This window comes from Melospiza georgiana, chromosome 1, assembly GCF_028018845.1.
Source record: "Melospiza georgiana isolate bMelGeo1 chromosome 1, bMelGeo1.pri, whole genome shotgun sequence".
Classification (NCBI taxonomy): domain Eukaryota; kingdom Metazoa; phylum Chordata; class Aves; order Passeriformes; family Passerellidae; genus Melospiza; species Melospiza georgiana.
In genome coordinates this window covers 130,116,151-130,132,787 of record NC_080430.1, presented here as the reverse complement: position 1 = coordinate 130,132,787, position 16,637 = coordinate 130,116,151, and the positions used below count along the sequence as shown (strand labels likewise).

The 16,637-nt window shown below is 36.0% G+C and overlaps 1 protein-coding gene across 43 annotated transcripts in view; it reads left to right on the top strand.

Annotated features, from left to right (window-relative positions):
• Window positions 1–16,637, top strand: part of RIMS2 (regulating synaptic membrane exocytosis 2) — a 443,516-nt gene that overhangs the window by 70,140 nt on the left and 356,739 nt on the right. The gene's annotated exons all lie outside the window — the stretch shown is intronic.

The window sequence follows — 16,637 nt, the reverse complement described above, 5'->3', positions numbered from 1 at the left end:
AGGATTTTCTGTATTCTAAACATTTTAAATTTAATTTAATATTATTGGATTTGGAGAATAGAACAACACATTATAGTGTTTTCTGTATTATCTAGTTTGAAAATATGTCAAAATAGTTGCTTATAGGTTAGTATTCTTCTTTTTGGTTGCATTTTCCAAGAGAAAATAAGCTTAGCAGTCAGAATCATGAAATCAAAGGATGTTGGAACTAGTTATACTTTAATGGAACTGATCTCTCTCTTCCCTGAAGCCATGCTTCTGTGAGTCATGCTGCCACCCTCGTAGTACTGTAGATGTAAAGAGTATGTTCAGGATGCACTCACACAAGACAGCAGAGTTATGAGTGTCTGTTTTCATCACTTAAGAAGAATAATTGTGACTGACTTGGGCTTGCTTTGGCAATACAGCTCCTGTTTTTTTACGAAAATTGCTGACTGGAGCTTTTTAGTGTTCAATACTTGTAATTAGGCTCACCTGGTATTGTAGGTTAAGAGCTACTTTCTCCAGGGATGATTCCTTTGGTTCCTCTCCTCAATGTATTTCTCCTTATCTCCTTCTTTCTGTTTCATCCTTTCAACATTTTACCTGGAAAATCTCAGCATGGCTTTTACCAAAGTGGAATAATCTCCCAGGGTATTGAGGTTATTGAGGATTCACACATGAGTAAGGGTATGAATAATGTAAAGGTGTTAGCTTGTATAGTTTTTGGAGAGCAGTATCTTTATCCAGAGTAATCCCAGTTTTGGTTTGGTGTGGGTTTTTTTTTCCCATATAAACTGCTAGTAAGGAAACATGAACAGAAGATACCTTCATTTCTTCTGCTGTGCATACTACTGAGTGATTGAAAAATTTCTGGAAATAACTAGAAGTTTTTTAATTATTGGATGAATTGGGAAGACAATTCATCCAAAAAGGTTAATTGAAGACAATTCTGATGACAGATTTGAAATCAGAGATGTTATTTTTACCACTAAATAAACTTTTATACATTTCCTGAAACAATCCATCTTTACGAATTACTTTTAACTATTTGTATCAAATACATCAGGCTTCTTAAATCAGTAGTGATTGGTGCAATAAAAAAGACTTTCAATGGGTAGTTTTAATGGACAGTAATTTGATATTAAAAATATTCTAAATATTTCTATTTTGCACCACAGGTAGCGATATCACGATAAAAGCATAATGAAAAATGTTGAATAAATATTCAGGAAAGAGGAGAGATTCAGAGACCATGGTTGAATCAATTATAACACCATAACTGCATAAATACCCTCAAGATGTTGGATTGAATTCCTGGAAAATCAGCAACTAGGTTCATGAAACAATACCAATTTTCAGAACCAGGAAGCAAGTTCTGGAACAATGCCAGTAATTCTAGACGTGGATCTGGTGGACACCTTTTAACTCTATGGAGTTTCTTCATATGGAAAATGTTTGGTACTTCACAGAGTCCTGCTGTGTGGCCTAAGCCATATATATTAAGGTTTACTACTGAATTCTGGTGCTGAGAGTGGTTTGTATCTCTGGAATGACTTCTACAAATGATCCAGCTGTGGCCAGTACTGAATGCTGATATGGGCACTTGCAGCTGCTAATGATACCAGTGGAAACAGCAATGCTTTTCATACTTAGTTTGAATAGCAGTGGGTATTTTTGCTTACTTGCAGGTTGAAAGCAGAACCAGACCTGTCAGTCAAGAGTATCTGGGGAATTCCTGTCCCCTGGAGTCAGGGAACACAATTAGGCTTGCTGAAAATACAATTAGGCTTCCCAGCTGCAGAGCTTTTCAAGTGAAAGTTCAGTAATGTTGGTTACATGCTTTTAAATTCCCAACTTCTTTCAAAAACCTTTCTGTTAAATTGAAACCTGTCAATTAATGCTGTGTTTGTCTTTGGGAGGGTTTACTCTCTGTTGTGTACTTTTATTTTGAAGGATTTGCAGTGGTTGTCATATAACTTTCAGAGTGGAGATGAGTAAAGTGTTATCACTGTTTTCTTGTTTTAGCCTTTTGATAAGGAATAGTTGTAGTATTTTCTCAATTAAAGAATGAACATTTAATTATATTTTTTATAATTAACTGAAGTGTTGTTGACAGGCAGCAAGGCTAGAGGAAAGAAGTGTCTATTCTCCCTTATTTAAGGCAGGAAAGGATTAGACTGATTTAGAAAGACTAACTACAGGATGTGGAGCTCTGCTATGTTTACTTACAGAAGACATGCTAGATGAGACAATTGTCCTTTATGACCAGGAGCAGATTTTTATGTGATGGTAGTCTTCACTCTAGTTGTGGTTTTAGAGATTTAAGGACAATTGAACAGATAGTCAGAACATTAAGGTGTGCTCCAAAAGGAGGCCAGTCCACAGAATATTTGTGTCATGAAACCCTCCATCAGCCCTTCTATTTCCAGATGAGTGTACTTGTTACTTTTTCAACATCATCATTCCCATTTGCTTTTATTTGTGCACTCATGGGTGCTTTCTGTGAGGATAGAAGAATTAATATAGATTTTTACAAAGTAGCAAATTTACCTATCTCTTCCAAAAATGTTTTTCTGATTATGTTCTGTAGAGAGAGAAAGTAAATTCATAGTGATGTGGCTCCTGGAGTATCTTGGACTCAGAACAAACACAGATGGTACCAGAGTGAGTTGATCAGAAGCCTGGGGTGAGGAGGAATACTACTGGGTACAAAGTCTCATCTATGAATAACATTAACAGACGGTGAAAATTCTCACAGAGCAAAAAAAGGCACTGTCAGAGAAACAAAAATCCAGTTTTTACTGAGGAATATTTGGAATTTGGATTTGTCACTGACATGATTCAATTGCTCCAAAATTTGAAAGGTGATCAGTAACTCAAGTTACTCTTTCACGTCACCTTTTTCTCATCCTTTAGGAAGTTTTGCATCCGTGTGTATATTCTCTTTTCCAACTGCTGATTAGTAAGAATAGGTTTGTTGTAGGAAATGGATTTTCTTGTTTCAGTGTGAGGCTATGAAGCAGCGAGAACTTAGATTTTTGTCAGCTGGAGGAGCCAGGCCTCTAATCTCAGGTGTAATTTATCCATGTATACAGACCATGTCAGAAAACAGTTTTGGAACAATTGTGGATGCCCCTTCTCACAGTTATGTACCTAAGAGCTAAACGTGTTTTATTGTTTCGAGTGCAGTGTTCACCAACAGGGTGAAAACCGCTAATATTTGTATGCCAAAAATCTGATTAACAGGTAACTTCAGAAACAGCAGCATGTTGTCTGTTTCAGGATTAAATGTGAATTTAAATTAGCAAATATACTGTAGTCATATTTAATCATGTCTAGTGATGAAGCTGCTGTCTTCTCTTTACAGTATCTATATTGAATTTTATTAAGAAAATATTAGGCTGTGGGCTCTGTTGGAAACTAATCTTTGAAAGATTAACTATTGGATTTGGGACTCTATTGTGTACATTTCCTATTTCCTAGCTGTTACAATACTAGTTACCTATGTACACTAAATGAATATTCTTCCTTTGCTTAGACATGCAACACTGATGAGTTGTGATAATCCTAGGATCACAACTTTATCTTCTCTGGTGATTTGTTCAGGTATTGGCTGTGATAGCCCAGCTGTGCCTTTGCCTCTCTTTTGACTCTACCTTCAGGGGCCAGAAGATGCAGGTATAATAAACTGCTTCTTCGGATGTCCATATTTAAAGAAGGCTCTTTCTCCCAAGGTTGGAAACAGACTGTTACAAAGATCCTGTTGTAGCAGCTTAGTTATAATAGCAGAAAAAATTGGTAGTGTATCAGTATTGATATTGTTTCATCTTTGAATAGTGATGTCTGGTCAGTCCTGCATACAAAAGACATACAAAATAAGAGTGGCAATTGATTTTGAGCAGGATGGAATTGACCACGTTCTGCAGTAGGGAGGATAATAAATATTGTTTCCCCCCAGATTTTATTCCACAATGTCTACAATTAGGATAGCAGATTTTTTACAAAGTCATGGCAGTTGAGGGTACCTCTTTGAGAAAGACCAAAGGAAAATCACCTAATCAAGTAAGACTTTCCTTCTGCCAGAGTCTACAAAGTTTGATTTGCATTGAACCTACTCAGGGATTAAGCCTGCAGATATTATTATTAAAAAAAAGGGAAAAAAAGGCTTCTCAGCAATTTACACGATGGCATAACAACATAGTAATCTATGTGCCCTGAGCAATAAAAATACACAAAAAAAAAAAAAAAAAAAAGCTAAGACTTACTCTTCTTGTTTAAGTGCAGTTGTGCTTATACAAATGTGAGTAAAATTTATTTATATTTGCAGCAGTACTCAAGCTTTGTAGGAAAGCAGATATTCACAGAATTGTCAGTGTCCCTGCTCCCTCTGGTAGCACCCAGGCCTGCTGCTGCTGCTCCCTTCACTCTGTGGGGTTATGGGCAGCAGGCAGCTGGCGGCCTGGCTTCATTCTCTTACAACCCTCATGTGTACCCAGAAACTCTGAGCTCTTAATGGTTAATTAATAGGCTTTAATTAAGAGGTTAAAGGATTTCAATATAGGATTAAATTCTGATCTTCTCTCTGACACTGATTAGTTGGGGTGGTTTTGTACAACTACACTTATTTGGAAAACTCAAGCATTATCTGTCAGAAATAGTATTAGATTTACTACTATTTATACAGTTTTTGATCCAAAATTTCTTATCTTTTACCAAATACTTTTTATTGAATACTTTTAATCTTAAGTGAAGAAATACTGCTGCAACCTAAACTGACATATTTTACTTCTGAGAAGCAAAGTTTGAGTTCAGTGCACTTTTACAGTAAAGGGGAGGTATGGAGGCATGGATTTAGATATAATTAGTGTGGCAAAAATCATTACACACCTTGTTCACACACTTACAAGAAGACCTTTCTGCAGGTGAGCAGTCTCACTGAGCTCCTTCCTCATAAAAAAAAAATATGTATCTATTAGCATGATGAAATTAATTTGTGTTTTGGCCTTACTTCCTGTTACTTTAAAAATATGAGCAGTATGGAAAATAAGTGTTCTGAGAATTGGCAAGCTTTCAAGAGGCTCTCCCCCTAGAGTGCTGCTGGCAATGTGGCTTCATTGGTGCTACTTTTACAGTAAGAATTCTGACACAGTCAAAACTGAGATGCATCAGGAACAATTGCAAGTTCCACTTCTGGTGGTGATCATTCAGTATCAAACATGTTGATGTAGTTTGCTTGGGTGAAGTTGAGACAACCATGTGTTGAGCACAACCAAGTCTTGCTTACACTGGCTTTCCCAGCATTGGTCACATTTATTTCCTGTTTGTTAGAAAAGGAAAATCATCAAGATAGGAACACTCCTGTCACAGAAGTAAAAAGATAGGGGCTACTTAATAATTGAAAATGCTCATGAATGTTGTAAACAATGTGGAATGAACTCATTCTAATCATGATACTGCAATGTCAGGAGGTGTTACATTTCGGAGCCGAGACAGTCTGACCTATTATTTAGCATGTGTTTATTTTGGCTATGTGTGTAATTGTCCAATGAAAAAGTAATTTTTCTATTTATAGTAAGGATAAAAACATTGATCACAGTATGTTACTTATTTTGGACATTTCTAAAACTACAGTTGTGAAGTGAATGACTTCCTACTGTAAGTCAACAGATGATCCAAAAAAAGTAACTCGAGTTACTATGAGAAATACTATCTCTGCTGGAGATGCCCTTTTTAAATGTAATAATGTTGCAATGTGCTTAATTGCCAACATATGAATTAACCTCTTGTTCTGTCACATTTGGTAAATACTGTATCCCTTTAGAAGGAAATTTAGAATAAAGTTAATAAAAGTGTCATTTGGGCAAACAAGTAAAATATAAGATAAACGGTGAAACTTCTTCTGAGTGAATAATTTAGCTAGAACAGTAATTTGTATACTTTAAATAATAAGGCTGTATAAAAATAACTTCTAGTAATTAAAATATTTATAAATGTGCCTCAGGTTCCTTTAAAATTAATACAATTCCTAAAATAAGCAGTATCTGCAAAAATGTAGAGATAATTAAGGGACAACTGGATTTCTAATGCTTTTATATTAGTGTAATATTTCTGCTTCAAAACAGCATTCAAGTGAATCAGGAAGAAACTTCTAACTATAAAAATCAGCATGTTTTTATCAGCATAGATACAAAAAGTAGAATGGTAGTATAAAAATAGACTGTAAAAGGAAACTTTTATGGGAGCCAAGTGTATTTCTAGGAGTTTAGATTTCAGGTGAGAATTTTTGTATAGGATATGAAAGTTTGTATACATCCTATCTCAACTGTGTGTGGAAAATATCCCAGTAGGAGTCTTGAGTTTTGCATAAAGCTCATAATGTATTAAGGGTGCTGAAACACCCTTAATACAAAAGAAGCATAATTCTAGAAAATAAAACACTTTTCTGTCTTTTTGTTAAAAAAAAAAAAATCGCAAGATGTTATTTCCTTTCTGTTCAGCAAGTAGCTCTGACTCTTTCTGCCTTTTTTTTTTTTTTTTTTTTTAACTGGGGATCTTTTGTGATTGATTGACTTGTAGGTCTAGAGACATTTTGGTTTCTGGTTGGGATTTTCTAACAGATAGACAACTGCAAGGGGTGGTAGTTGAGAGTGTCATGATTCTGGATGTGAATAATGCTATGCCTTTTACTGCAATATAAGGCTAAAGATCTTCCCTGTCCATTGCACCTTTTCTTATAGAAATTAAGGACAGCTGCTGGTTGTCATTAGACAGAATGCAGAAAGAAGGATTCACTATTCCTATGCACAATTTCTGAAAACTCCACTTTCAGTTGTCCAAAGTGCTTAGCAGCAGTGGTGCATGATAATACCATGGCATCAGTAGAACTGAAGATTCAAAGAGTATCACCTATTGTAAGGTGTCTCTGATGGAGCCCTTTTTAATATTCAGTAAAGCTTGAGCTCATGTTGCATTGTTACTGTTAAATGAGAGAGTTCTAAAAGGTTCCTTCTGTCACTAGGACTATTTTTCCAAACTTGAAACACAACTGTATTTGAGACAATTGGTTTTTTTTCTATCAGAATTGGCAAAACTTATTTACGTGAAGTTGAAGGTATCTGGATAGGTAAAGCGTACAGACTGACTTTTTACATATTTTTTTTTGTAATGGGTTAGTTAAAAAATTGCCCATAATTATTTGTAATTTTTACAGTTCCTGGAAGCCTACTTTTGCTGTAAGTTCAACTGCTTGCTCCTGATCTTCATTGTCAGCTGAGGTTCAGTTCTTACAGCTTCAGCACTTTATCAAAGCAGCTCCTTTGGGATAGTGTGGATTACAAACACAGGGACGAGGCCATGGAACTGGAGATAAAATATTTTTAACTGCATGAATGCAGTTGTGGAATGAACTTGGAGAATTTCCTTGGAGAGTCAGGCACTTTTTCAATTACAACTGGCATGGTTAATCTTACTTTAAATGAGACCTAAAATTACCTGGGAAGTGTTGGCCTTGTTGCAAGGGTAAAGAGCAGAAGGAAAACTACCACTGTTATGTGTAACAGTATGGATTTAGCTTACCCTCTTGATTCTTAGGCATTAAAACCAGAGTCACACTGATACTTCCAGTACAGCTGGAGAGGGTAAAGAATTAGATGAAAAAATCCATTAGAGGAAAAATGAAGACTTTGTTTATGGAGAAAGAATCAAAAATGCAGCTAAGAATGTTTATTTTAGAGTCAAATAAGAAAAGCATGGTAGGAATAGACATGCTCACAATGGTTTAAGAAAAGATTTTTTGATTTTCTTTTTAACTATGAGCAGCATAAGCAGCTATGGAGCATGAGGAAAAATATCACAGTGTAATCACCATAATATTTGCATGAAAGTTGTGGAAACTTCTGTTGTAACATAGAATTATTTAAATAAGATCCAGAAAAGAATAATTACAACTTTCTCGGTTACATTGAAATAAAACGGAGTGGTGTGAAAATATTCAAAGGTGTAAAGTAGTTTCCATATGGACTTACGAAGGAACCTTACTTATTTACAGGTGGTTACTCTTATAACTATCAGCTATGGAGAAATTAGGGAGCTTTGTCTGTATGATTTGGCCATTAAACTTTTGGAGCAATGTGGTATTGTCTTTAAGTTTAAATGCCCATATTTCTTATAACCAAACAAGTGTTGGAAAAGATCTTGATAAATTGGATGTTTTACTCTATTATCTCTGTTTAAAACTTAGTTGTAACTTTCTAGCTTTGTCTGTTATAGATTGTAAAAGTAGAATAAACAGTTCAGTAGAAGATGAATTTTAATAAACAAGAAACAATTAGAAACACACAAGAAACAATCTTGCAATTTAATCTTTGAACTGCTGAGGAAAAGCTAGGAGCAAGTGTCTGTTGTTCTGAGGAAAACTGGGAGTAACAGGTACAGCCAGAAGCTACCCACTTCCTTTTTCCTTTTTATGCATTTTGTCTGGCTTATCTCGATATCATTAAACCCACACAGAAATATGATAGCATTAATTATGTCAGTCCTTTTTAGTCCATATGTTAATCTTCTTCATGTTCACTTCTTGTGTTCACAGGACTATTGTACTTAGCTATTGTTCCTTGCTCCCCTGTTAATAAAGAGCAGTTTCACTTCTGCTAATAAGCAAAGTTAATAAACAAAGGCTGCAGTTTTATTCAATACTGAGCATTATAAAGAGGAAAAAAAAATAGGTCTGTTCCAGGTAGGCTGTTTGTCTAGCTGGTGTGTTTTCTGTTGATTCATTTACAGTCATATCCTCATTTATTAAAATGCATGGTCTTTTTTTCCACATTCTTGCTTGCTTTTTTTTTTTTTAATGACTTTCTGACTGTTTTAAGTTAAACTAGAGTCAGTGACGTGACTTCATCTGTAGCCAAAAATTTATTTAGGATCATACCAAAGTAAGTAATTCATTCTGATGTCAGGAAGAATGCAATGGGAGAATATTGTCTATTTTGTTAGGGAGGTCAAATAAACTGTGAACAAACTGTGATGCAGTGTGACCTGTAAGCCTTTGCAGGAAGCTCTAGTAAGTGGGGAAAAGAGAGAATGGAGCCAGGCCAACTTGAAGTCATCATATGGGCCGTGTATTTTACCTCTAAGAGCAGCCTGTTATGAGGTTCCCACCAACAGAGAATATTTGGGTTCATTCTCCAGCATGAAGCAAATGATGTTAGGTCAAACCAGAACATCTTTACATTCTTTACATCTTTATATCTTTACATCTGCTCCCTTGCATGGAAAAGAGACACTGAGAGATCTGCTAGTTTTGGATGCTCGTTAGCTCTGATATAGTTGGCTTTTCCCACTTGAATTGTGAGTGAGCAGCAGCACTGGTATGAACCAAGGGCAAGATCATTTAGCAGCCACTGCTTCCTTTCCCTTCTCTTAGCTCTTTTTCTACTCTTCAGCATTTCTGGCACAGTCAGTGTAATTCACTTAGATTTAGAATATATTTATGCATTAGACTAAAAGTATATGAATTTTACAGTATTTTTTTAGGGAGAGTATCCAAAGACATCAAGTTCCATATGTGTGAACTTATTTTAATTCTGCCCCTTTTACCTGGGGTCCAGACGTTGGCCATATTGAGAGGGTTTTTTTTTTTTTTGGTTTCTTAAAGTTTTTTTTATGAATTTGTTAAGAATGTGATATTGAAAAATAAATACCTCATTGATTGAGAGGCAGGTAGTATTTTTCTTGCTGTGAAAAAATTTAATTTTTTGTAAGTAATATTTTACTATGCTTAGGGCCGCCTTTTTCTCTGAGTGGTTAAATCTGTAGGCTCTTTAAAGATGTTCTGCACTTAAAATTATGTCACTGTTCCTCTGTGTCTCTTTCATGTTAATGAATATCACAGAATAATTAAAGTAAAGAATAACTCCTTAATAGGTTAGAGATTAGAAGACATGAAAATCTTGGGTCTTTTCCTAGGTAGCTCCACCCGTAAACCAACTCAAAATATAATAGGTGAAAAAGCTAAAAATTTCAGATTTGTTTCCACTGAAATTTTCAGGAGGATTTAATCTATTAAGAAAAAATGTCGAAATGAAGTATCTCACTGTTTGAGACTGCTGAATAGCAGTAAATATTGTCATTATATGGCTTTTAACCTTCTTTTTCTAAACAAAATACTGAAAATGCTAGGAAAAAATCTGCCTGTTAACTTTTAAAGTAGGGAAAATACATTTCCTGCCTGAAAAAAATTAGTAGAGCTCATTTTCTGCTATGTTCTTTGCTTAAATAAAAGAAAATCAGAATATTTATGCCAAGTACAACTCACAGGAGAAACTATGCGCACTTCTGAGATAAGCTTGGGAGTTGTTGTGTCTGAATAGATTTCTTGGACTCAAGGCAGGTAGAGATTCAAATGAATTGGATTTTATGGTATCTTTCTGTTTTAAAAGAAAAAGTTTGTGAAAGTTTAGCTACAACTGGTACTTTGATCAGAAATCAAAGTAAGCGCTTGTCTAGCTCTTTTCAATATCTTAGATTTCTCCTACTTATTGTAAATCCCAGTGCATAGATTAAAAAGCAGCATTTTTACTTGACAGTTGTATTTTTTAAGCCCTTTCAATTTGAAATATATTTTTTAATCTAAGGTCCAAGCTCAGATATTTCACTTAGGTGCTCCTGAAGTTAAACCTACTGACAGTAGAAAATAATTAATTTTTACTTGAGGAAGTCAGACAGTTAGAAATCATACGTCAATTCCAATGAGCTTGTTGAGATCTTGCCAGCAAGAAAGTTAAAGTGCTGTGAATTGAGTGAATGTTTGCAGAGATCTCTGCTGATATCTACTTTCTGTCAATATTTCATTTTCACTGATATGAAAGCTGAAAACTCTGAATTGTGAATGGCTTCAATACTCTAATTGTGTTATCTGCCTGGGTGTGATAACCCGTTAATTTCAAGTATAATTAGATGTAAGGTTTTTGTTTGAAGTTAGATTTGAGTCTTTGGTTGCTTAATAATTTTTCTTTATCTGGTAGAATTAGAGCAGAATCACAGTCTTCAGAGGAAGAGTTTTGTGTGGTGCCCTTTCTCATTTCAGTTGAATACTGGCAAAACGATAATTTTTCAATTAATACATGTCCTTTTTTGCATTGCTGGACATTGTTGGGCTTTTTGGTTTTCATTTCTATTTTACCACCTATGCATATCCATATCAAAGCATAAAGCAAAACCAGGTTTTTCTGCCCTTTGCACTTCATAGAGTTTAAAGCAAATGTGGGTTCATTGGTCAGACTTTTAGAGAGCTTTTCTCACAGTAGTTTATGAGAAACATAAAGATCTTGGGCTTTTCTCTTAGTAAAAGTGGTTGCTTTTTTCTTTTCAACACTGCTAAGCCAAATAGTTCTTGTTGAATAGTTTTCCTTATTATTCTGCTTGGGTTTATCCTTCATATCTCTTGTCTGATTCCATAAAGCTCTTGCCAATGATGTAACAACAGGAATTCTCTCTGAAGAGAGTCTCTGAACTGACCTGCTCAGAGCATGGTTATTGCCAAGACTCAGTTAAGGCAACTGGTGCTCTGTCTGGGCAAGTTTTGAAAAGCTCCAAGCATAGTGATCCCACAGTGTCTCGGGACAACTTTTTCAGTGCTGCATTGCCTTCCAAATGTACATGCTTCTTCTAGTGCCTAGCCTGAACCTCCTTACTAAGTGATGTGTTAGTGCCTTTTGCTGCTCGACTTGGATTTTTGACTACTAGGAAGAATTTGGCTCTGTAATTTTTCTTTTCAGGTAATGTTTAGATTAGATAGCTAGTTTCAGACAGGTGTTAAATCACTCCTTAGTCTATTTCTCTTCACTGGATTGAGCTAAGATGTGATAATTTTCTTTTTTGTTGACAAATTGGACTTGTCAAATGTGTCATATTTTTGCACATCCATCAATAGCAGGCAGACACCAACCTGGTCACAATAGTCCAGGTGCAGCCTTTCCACTGCCAGTCAAAGGGAACAAATAACTTCCCTTAATCTGCTGCTCATACTCTTGCTAATATGGACCATATGTAATTTGTCCAATTTGTAATGCAAGTACACACACCACTGGCTCCTTGCCTGGTTTCCACCCATTGCCCATTTCCAACCCATTCCAGGGGTTCTTATCAGCAGAACTGCTGTTCAGCCTGCTGTTTCCCAACCTCTACCAGCACATGGGGTTCTATATATAAGAGTAATATCCATTAAGAAGTGGGTGTAGGCAGTGACAGGTTAGCTGGCACAGTTGTAAAAACAAGAACTTCAAGAGTACAGTACAGGAAGAATGTCGTATGCTACCAGTCATTGCCACCAGCAGAAAAATTGTTAAATGGCAGAACTGAAAGTGAACAAACCCTTTTTGAAGCTGGATTAAAGCCACATCCGTGCTCTGTGCCTGGGAATATGAAATGAGTCAAGTGCTACATCTGTAATAAAACTTTGAGAGAGAAATGAGGAAACGAGAAGCGGCTTCTACGCTCACATCTGGCCCCTACATCCTGGATTCTTTCTTAGCAGTTGCCCTTTTAGTGGCAGATTTTTAGCAGATTTAGAAGTTTCAGAAACATTTATGTGAACTTTTGGGAGGTAGGTATGGTTTCAGAACTTCTTGACAGTAAATTTTTTTTAGTTTTGATAAAATGCTGAAAGTTTTAGGGTTATTTCTGGAAGGGAGGAGAAAATTAAAATTTCAGGACAGTAATAAAATGTCAATAATAAACTTGGATTTCTTACTGGCCTTTGGCATGGATCAGGAGAGACTCACTAATATTGAATTTTTGACTGATATTGAATTTTTCATTTCTGGAGAGGTGTGGGCAATCAGGAAAAGCAGAATTAAATTAACTCCATTCCAGAACAAAGCAAGTATTCCTATGTGAACTATATCTTGATGCTGGCAGAGCAATCCTAATTTTTAAAAACAGTTACTTTTCACACTGAGATGTCTTCTTATGAAGTTATCTTGGATATGTTATTTTAAAGAAAACAAACTTTTCTGGTCATATAAGCCTCATGTACTTCACCACTGTAACTCCCAGCCAATTATAAGTGTGGTTCAGGGAAGTAATTCTCACAAGAACAGAACTTAATTACAAGTTTCCCAGAGTAAATTTTCAGTATCATTAGGTGTATGTGTAAACTCATGCCAACTTCTGCTTTTCCTCTAAAATCTATAGCAGCTGTTAAAGTACGTACTTTTATTTTTGAAACAAGTGTAGTAATGGAGTGAGGCTTTGCATCAGTATAGCTAGATGGCATGTGCTACAGGGGCCATTGCCAAATTGCACTTATATAAGGGTCATGGATATGTATTTCTGAGTTTTCTACTTAAATGAGCAGTTAATTATGATTTAATATAACTATAAGGATTTGCTAACAAAGAAAGTCTCTTTAATTTCTAAAAATAAGGCTTTTCATTGTGGAACAAAAGTTTGGCCTGTAATATAACTCTTGGTCAGAACCCATTTTTTCACTACTAGAAAGACATTGAGGTGGTGAAGTGTGTTCAGAGAAGGGCAATGAATTTGGTGAATGGTCTGGAGTCCCATGAGGAGCAGCTGAGGGTGCAGGGGTTGTTTAGCCTGGAGAAAAAGCAGCTCAGCGGTGACCTTGTTGCTCTCTGCCTGAAAGGAGGGTGCAGCCATGTGTGGGTCAGGCTCTTCTCTCAGGTAACCAGTGGTTGGATGAGAGGAAATGGCCTCTAGTTGCACCAGGGGAGGTGTAGATTGGATATTAAGAAAAAAATTCGGCATGGAAAGGGTTTTCAAGCATCAGAACAAGCTGTTCAGGGAAGTGTTTAAATCACCATCTCTGGAGGCATTTAATAGATGTGTGGATGTGGCATTTGGGGACATAGATCAGCAGTGACCTTGGCAGTGCTGGGTGAACAGTTGGACTCAATGATCTTAGAAGTCTGTTCCAAGCTAAGCTATCATGGATGGCTCTTGCCATCTTCACCTCTTGCATTAACAGAGTAACTCACTGGATGTTGGGACTGGAAGTTGTAGTCTGGGATACTTGAGTTTGGTTTCAGTCTCTGAAGTTTGCCTTGGTACTGGTTACTTTCATTTCCCTAGTAAGTGAACTTCCAAGCCCCTCAGGCAGCAATGACTGCAGACAGCTTGAACAAAATGGAATTTTATTTTGTATTATGTTTTCTGAAAAGAAAACATTTTGCTGAATGTGTTTCAGATACTGTGATATTCTAAGCACCTAATTATTGCTATGTGTTTTCAGCTTAAATTTTGGCTTAAACCTGTACAGGCTAGATGATAAAAAAAATTATTTATCTACAAAACAGATCAACATTTAAAAAATGAAATTCCTAAAATGAATACTCTGTATTTTGTTTTGAGTACATATTCATTTTAGGTGGTTCTGCTTAGTAAATAGAACCCATATTGTGTCTAACTGAATATTTCATAGATTCTGGTCTTCTCTGTTTTAATTTTTTTCTGACAGCTATCAATGCATGTAATATTTTTCTCAAAACAGAAAAATATGTAATAAGGAACAATTTTGGCAGATTATGTGTCTCCTACAAAACAAGAATTTTGGAAAACTACTCTGTATAACCTTGGAAAGTTTATACTTTAAAGGAAAAGTTATGACCTTTACATAGATTCTTGTGCCCAAGAGGAAATACAAGTGAAATTATTTCAGTACATGAGGCTTAAGATTTGGCAAAAGCCTTGTCCTTTTTATGCATCAGTGAGACTGGTAAGCAAGTAATCATACAAACAAAGGCTGTAGATTATAAGGAAGCCACAAAACTGAATGCAGCCTAAAAATAAACTTGGAGTTCAGCATAGATAATATGCTTTAAATGAAGAATGCAGTGTTAAGCAAAATTAAAAGGCAGGCAAGGTCTCAGAGATTACATGTGTTGTTGATGGAAACAGGCCAGACTACCAACTACCAATTATATAGTGTTGTCAGTGTAAAAACTGAAATGTGCCACATTTCCAGACTTCCAGTTTTTTCAACTTCATTGAGCTCTTGCTTATTAGTGACTTGTGTTTTGCCCCATTCAACGAAGAGCACTCAACAGTGAGCTCTTGGGAAGCAGGGAGAAGGCAGAGGAAGCTCCTCACTCCGGACTGCCCAAATGGCTTTTAGGGCAATGCCAACCCTGCTATCCCTCCTGCAGAGGTCCCAGATGAGCCCCTCTCCCTGCTGGTATGGGTGGGAAAGGGCTGAAGGCGAGGGAAAAGGGAGCCACTGCTGCTGGGAGTCCACACTGCTGGACTCAGGATTGATCTTGAAGTGACATGAGCAGGTACACAGAAAAATGACACATCAGCAAGTGAAGTAACCCTCTTTGCCCCTTGTTGGGAAAGGGCTGGTGGCAGCTGGGAGCTCAGGCTGCAGGTTAGTAGGGAGGAGAGGCACGACTCCAGCCTCCTGTCCTTCCTGCTGGAGAGAGGGAGCTTGCCTGCCTGTTCCTACAATTCCTCTGTGGTCTAATGTAAAGTACATTCTTAGGGGAGTTTGCTTGAAAAACAAAGTGAATCCCAACAATTCTTGCCATATGTGTGAATATCCATGGTAAATAACTGCTTGAGTTAATTTTTAACTGACTTCGGTAATATTTGTTTTGGTAGGCACCTCTGAAAATTCTGATGAAATAGTTTTGCATCATTAATTTATATGTGATCGACATAAATGGCATATTTATGCCAAAAGAAGTTGGTCTCCTGGATGTAGTTGTTTTCTAGGAGGTCATTTTTTGTTCTATCTTATGATTCATGTGTATTTTTTATTAACTTAATCTCAATGCTTTCAAGAAGAATAATTCTAAGGAAAAATAAATGCCTTCTGCAATTTTTTTTGGTCTTACTTTACATTTTTGATGTTTCATAAAAAGTGTTTAATTTTTTGGGTTTTGTGTGAACTTATTCAGGGAACTAGAAAATCTGCCTAAATTAGATAAGTAACATCTAACTTATTAAACTTTAAAGTCTTGATTGCAAAATTAGGCAAGTTGAATTCCATGCTAAGAATTTAAACATCACTGTTCAGACCCCTTTAAATCACAGTGATAAAAAAAAGCGAAGTAAAAGTTCTTTTTTTTCTCAATGGGTTTGAAACTCTTGTGATATGCAATGCCACCCTTCCCATCTTTTTCAGAATCTGCAAAAGCTAAAATATTATGGCTATTTGCAATGAAAATTAAATTTCCCATGACATAATTTACCTTTAGAAATAGAGCTTTTGAGAAAAACTACCATTATAGAGCATTAGATGTGTCTGCAGGTTTGGTCAGCATGAGACACTTCCTATTATCATGTATTGATTAGGTGATTGTGGACTCAGAAATATGGATGGATTAACATGACAAATTAACATTGCAGCTCTGGACACTCATGGCCACTGACTGCATTTGTTTCTAGTTCTGGAAATAGATGGTAAATGTATGTGTGTATCTTAAGCAATTTTTCCTGGATTTTACATCTAAGGCTGTCTTCTACTTTACATTTTACTTGAGATGAGAGTTCCTATCCAATGATATGAATGGCTTAAATGATTTATAATTTTTTAATATGAGGTAACTTATTATGAGCTTAAACCTGGTGATTGGAAAGTCATTGAAAATAATTTTGGAATCATTATTCTATGCGTGTTGTTAGATAAATGA